This window comes from Anas acuta, chromosome W, assembly GCF_963932015.1.
Source record: "Anas acuta chromosome W, bAnaAcu1.1, whole genome shotgun sequence".
NCBI lineage: Eukaryota > Metazoa > Chordata > Aves > Anseriformes > Anatidae > Anas > Anas acuta.
This window is the reverse complement of record NC_089016.1, coordinates 18,049,070-18,055,443: the sequence shown is the minus strand read 5'-3', so window position 1 is coordinate 18,055,443 and position 6,374 is coordinate 18,049,070.

Sequence of the window (6,374 nt, the reverse complement as noted above, 5' to 3'; positions counted from 1 at the left end):
ATCATAGCATCCAGAAATATATAATTACTATTGGAAGGAGGTTACAGGAGCTAAGAGAAATCAGAATGATGGCTCAAACACCACCTTTAGGATTTGCTATTCATAAGATACAACCAGGAGACAAGGTCTTAATAAAAACCTGGAGGGAAGAATCATTGAACCCCCAATGGGAGGGACTGTACCTTGTTTTACTTACTACTGAAACAGCTGTGAGAACAGCAGAAAGGGGTTGGACCCACGCATCCAGAATAAAAGGAACAGTAACTACCGAAACTTGGAGGGTTGAGTCCGCTCCTGGGGAACTGAAACTCAAGCTAAGGAAGAACTAATATTCTGGCAAAGAGGCTCTGCATGAATTAAGGATGCCAAGTAAAGGGGACAAGCCTAAAGGGAGGAAAAGGGAGAAGGCAAGACCAGGGCAGGACCCTCCACTGCGGTATGAATGGTCTACCGAGGGAGGCAACCCCTATGGGTATTGACTGCCGAGTGAGAGGGCCTCGACCAGACTTCTCCCGTGAGTCTTGGGTTGTCCCGAGAAAATCATAGAATCATAGAATCATAGAATATCCTGAGTTGGAAGGGACCCTTAAGGATCATCAAGTCCAACTCTTGACACCGCACAGGTCTACCCAAAAGTTCAGACCATGTGACTAAGTGCACAGTCCAATCTCTTCTTAAATTCAGTCAGGCTCGGTGCAGTGACCACTTCCCTGGGGAGCCTGTTCCAGTGTGCAACCACTCTCTCTCTGTGAAGAAATAACATAAGAACCTTTTTTTTTTTTTTAAAAATAAAAAAAACATATTAAATTGTGATTCGTTTTCCAGGAGCTGGATCACCCCGACAGGCTGAACGGTAACAGAAGCCCAAATCGGCCTTGAAAGCGGGCCCAACCCCTTTTTGAAGGTGTTTGCCTATTATGATCCAGCTACGTGGGCAGAAGATGGATCCTGGGGCTATAGGACCCCAATATATATACTTAATAGAATAATTAGGTTACAAGCTGTAGTAGAAATGGTAGTAAATAAAACCGAAGATGCACTTGGATTAATTCCAAACAAAATACCAAGATGGGAACTGCTTTGTATCAAAATCACTTAGCTTTGGATTATTTACTAGCACAAGGAGGAGGGCCGGACTGCTCAGGGTTAGGCTGGGCATCGGTCAAGCGGGTGGTGAGCAATTGCATTGTGCATCACTTGTTTCGTACACATTATTAGTAGTAGTACTATTATCATCATTATTGACTTTATTATTATTTTTATTATTATTTACCTGTCTTTATCTCAACTCACAGGCTTCACTTTTACATTTCTTTCCCCATCCCAGAGAGGAAGGGGGGAGGGTGAGCGAATGGCTGTGTGGTGTTTAGCTGCCAGCCGGGTTAAACCACAACAGAAGGAAAAGCTGTAAATGAACTTGTAAAAGAAATGAAGAAAATTGTGCATGCCCCAGTTCAAACTTGGAATGGAATCGATCTAGGAGGATTATCGGGGGGGGGCTTTATGGATGTTGATTGGCTTACTAAAATTGGGATGGTTGTACTGGGGATATGTGGAAGATTCTTAATAATTCCATGTTTAATACCTCGTTTTACCAGACTAATACACTCGGTTATACGAGGAATGCAAATATCTGCGGTACCTGTTGTGGGAATAGAAATGCTGCTTTTGCAGAGTTACATTGCTTAGAGGGAAGGAATATGGTACTGAGATATGCTTACAGAGATAAGAAAGCTTAGCAGGCGACCTTGTAAAATGCAGACAACCAGACTCCTTAGGACAATTAGGTGAAAATCAGGGTGTCAAGTCAAGTCAGATAAGTGAAGAAACATTACCACTTCAAGCAGTAAAAATGTCAAAAGAAATCTGAAATTTAACAGGCCAGCAACTGAAGGCCATGCATTGTCTGTGAAGCATCGGATAGGTTGTGAACCTGGATTACCCACTCAGTGGGGAAACACGGGAGGGTCCTGTCATCAAAAGGTATATAAACTGTGTTTAGGAACTAGTAGGTGCACGCTCCTGTTTGTGGGGTGCCCGCCATTGCAATCGCGAACAAATTACTACTTCACTGAGATCCTCGCCTGAGCCTAAGTTGTTGGCTACAGAGTGTTTCTCACACTGTTGACCCAGAACCAGGGAAAGAGAAAACCCATTCCCTGATGATAATAAAAACAAAAGAATATCCAAAATTGATACCAATTTGGCAAGTATTGACTCCATTGGAAAGGAAAACACGAATCAATACCATGAAAAAGGAGATGGGGGATTGTGAAATATGTCCTGGTTTCAGTTAGAACAGAATTAATTTTCTTCCTAGTAGCTGGTGGAATGCTGTGTTTTGGCTTAGGATGAGAAGAGTGCTGATAACACCCCGATGCTTTAATTGTTGCAGAGCAGTGCTTATACTAAGCCAAGGACATCTCAGCCTTTTGCTCTGCCCTGCCAACGGGCAGGCTGGGGGTGCAGTAAGAGCTGGGAGGGGACAGACCCGGGACAGGTGACCCAAACTAGCCAAAGGGGTATTCCATACCATCTGACGTCATGCTAAACAATATATAGGGGTGGCTAGCCGGGGGGAGGGGGCCGGACTGCTCGGGGTTAGGCTGGGCATCGGTCAGCGAGTGGTGAGCAATTGCATTGTGCATCACTTGTTTGTACATATTGTTATTACTTTCCTATTATCACCATTGTATCATTATTATTATTATTGTTATTATTATTTTTGTTATTATTATTTTCCTGTCTTATTAAACTGTCTTTATCTCAACTCACGGGCTTCACTTTCCATTTCTCTCCCCCGTCCCAGAGAGGGAGGGGGGAGGGTGAGCGAACGGCTGTGTGGTGTTTAGCTGCCGGCCGGGTTAAACCACGACAATCTGATTCATGTCAATATGGAACAATGCTAGGGCCTCATGATGAAATGTGCCCTTCTGTCTTACATACCCTTGTATAACCACAAGTCCAAGAGAAACCGAGTGGTTATCTTGCAAAAGAATGGTCTAGCAGTGTTGATAGAGGGTTTGAAGGGTAAACCTTGAGACTCGGGTCTAGAAGATAAGAGACTAGGGGGGAGTTGGTTTTTTTGAGATAACTGCTGACTATTGCACGAGACACAACTTTCTGATATCCGTCCCAGAGACTACTAAATAAGGAGAGGTGGGAAGGGCTAGAAAAGCGTAGAAGAGAAAGAGAAGCTCAACAAGGATGGTACGAGTCTTGGTTTAGAAGTTCTCCCTGGTTAACTACCTTGCTATTGACAATAGCTGGACTGTTGGTACTGTTATATATGGAGTGGTAATTCGTGTTGAGAAAATGGTTGATATTAATAAAGAAGGGGGAGCACTTCAACCAGGCCAACTATGCTCCGCCAGTCATGGACACTGATAGTAATAGACTTAAAGGATTGTTAGTTAAACACTTGCCTTTTAAAACTTTGCCATGTTTATGTTTCAATTGATACCTTTTCTGATTGTACATATGTATAGGTGTACTCGGGTTTAATATGTAAAAGCAATGTTCTGTGTATTTAGAAAGGTCGATGTTAGAGTGTGCATTTTGGTAAAGCGTTGACTCCCCGCGCACCCAGCACTGTTTACTTGCCTTTTATAAGTATTAATAAATTCAGATTGAGTTGTATCTTCATTTATAACACTCCTTATAATCCTAATATTGCACCGGTGGCAGAAGCAGACACTCCAGGAAGGGAGACAGGGACTGCAATTAACCCTGTCTCTTCCCAGAGTTTCACCTTCCCTGATACTAACAGTACTAACACTAACTGTGTATCCTCTTAGGTGAACACCTGTCATGGTTCCGCTCGAGTGGGCAGCCGAGCTCCACCACAGCCGCTCTCTCACTCCCCCTCCTCAAAGAGGAATGGGGAGAAAATATGTGAAAAGGGCTCAAGGATTGAGATAAGAACAAGAAAATCACGCAATAATTATTGTAACGGGCAAAATAGACTCAGCATAAGAAGACAGATAGTAAGATTTATTGCTCATTACTAACAAGCGAGAGAAGTGAGAAACAAAGGAAAGAAACCAAAAGCACCTTCCCCCCCCATCCACCCTCTTCCACCTCCTCCCCCCGAGCGGCGCAGGGGAACGGGGGAATGGGGGTTATGGTCAGTCTACAGCACTTCTTCTCTGCCGCTCCTTCTCGGTCACTCTCGTCCCCTGTGCTGTGGGGTCCCACCCACGGGATACAGTCCTTGATGAACTGATCCGGCGTGGGCTTCCCACAGGCAGCAGCTCTTCCAGAACTGCTCCAGATATGGGTCCGTACCACGGGGTCCATCACTCAGGAGAAAACTGCTCCAACCTGGCTCCCCTACGGGCAGCAGCTCCTGCCAGGTCACCTGCTCCTGCGTGGCCTCCTCTCCACGGGCTACAGGTCCGGCCCAGAATCTGCTCCGGCAGGGGTCTTCCACAGGCAGCAGCCTCCATCGGTGCAGGGCCACCTGCTCCACCGTGGTCTCCTCCACGGGCTGCAGTGTGGAACCCTGCTCCACCGTGGTACTCCATGGGCTGCAGGGGGACAGCCTGCTTCACCATGGTCCTCACCACAGGCCGCAGGGGACTTCTGCTCCGGTGCCTGGAGCACCTCTCCCCCTCCTTCTACACTGACCTTGGTGCCGTTCCTCACTCCCTTCACTCTCCCAGCTGCTGTGTGGCGCAGCGTTTTTTTCCCTGTCTTAAATATGCTCTCACAGAGGCGCAAAACAACATCGCTTATTGGCTCAGATCTGGAAGACAATGGGGCCCTTCCCAAACATGGGGCAGCTTCTAGATCTTTCTCACAGAAACCACCCCTATGGCTCCCTGCTACCAAAACCTTGCCACGTAAACCCACTACAACACCCTAAGGGGGGGGGGGCCTTTACCTCTTAACCAGAGGTTAGCAGTTTTAAGAAGGATATGAAGTCTTTAAATGAGGACCCCAACAGGCTAGCTGAACAATTAGACCAGTTCCTAGGACCTAACTTATACTCTTGGGGGAAAATGATATCTATACTATGTTGTTTACATTTTGTGATTATTAAAGCCTGGCAAGATACACAGAAAATGCTTCAGAAGGTGGGAAGATGTAGTGAACAGTCACTGGGGGGCCTTCCTGCGGGAGACCCTGAAGCTGAATTTCAGGAGGGGAGATGAGAAGGAAAAGCAGAGAGCAAAAGTAATGGCATTGACAGTATAGCAGGTAGTGAGGCAGAGGATTGGAGAAAGAGGAAGAATATCTTTAGGGGGAGTCAGGGCCAGGATGGAAAGGAGAAGAGAGATGAAGGAATGGCAGGCAAAGAAAGCTACCTGTGTTGTGGCCTGAATCCTAGCAGGGACAGGTTTTGATAAGATGTTTTAAGTGTGGCCAGGCGGGCCACTTCAAATAGGACTATCCGGAGTGGAAGAAGGAGGAGAGAAGAAAAATGATATACTGATATGTTGTTTCAACATTCTAGAGGGAAAAAGGTATGAAATTAAGTTGGCCCTTGACAGAGCCTTTGGTAAGAGTATATGCTGGATAAAGACAAAAAGAAGTGTTAAAAGAGTTATTGAAGGTGTTAAAGGTGTGTTATGTAGTGTTTGACAGAGCTGTTTGAAGTTGAATGAGCAGGGAAAGAGGATGTAGGCATTATCTAAGTAACAGTCTAGAAGTTTTGGTATATTTGCTGTAGTGTTTGGTCAGTTTCCCAAGTATTGGGGGGGGGGGGGGGGGGGGAGGGAGGGGACAGCCTGCTCCACCAGGGGCCTCTCCACAGGCTGCAGAGGGCTTTGGCTCTGGTGCCTGGAGTGCCTCCTCCCTCTCCTTCTGCACTGACCTTGGTGCCTGCAGGGAGGTTTCTCGCTCCTTGCTCTCCCAGCTGCTGTTGAGCAGCAGGTTTTTTATTTTTATTTTTTTTCGCTTTCTTGGATGTGCTCTCACAGAGGCACCAACTGTGTTGCTCATGGCTTGGCTCTGGGCAGCGGTGGGCCCCTTTAGAGCTGGCTGAAACTAGCCCTTATCTAACATGGGGCAGCTGCTGGATTCTTCTCCCAGGGACCACCACTGCAGCTCCCCCACTACCAGAAACTTGCCATGTGAACCCAGTACACTGAGGCAGCTAGGTCACTGCTAGCCTGTAAATTATCAGGGCTTAAATTAACTAATGAAACCCTAAATGTGATGTGGGTAGAAGGGGCTGGGATAACAGTGCCACTTTTGGGGGATACCAAGCTGAGACTAGGGGATAAAATGATCACTGAGCAATTATTGTATGCACCTGAGGCAGGGACTGACTTGTTGCGAAGGGATTTGATGATGAAATTGGGCATTCAATTAGTAAATTGTTAGACTGGAAATAAACCCATCTTCCCTGAGTAAAATGCTTACCTTTA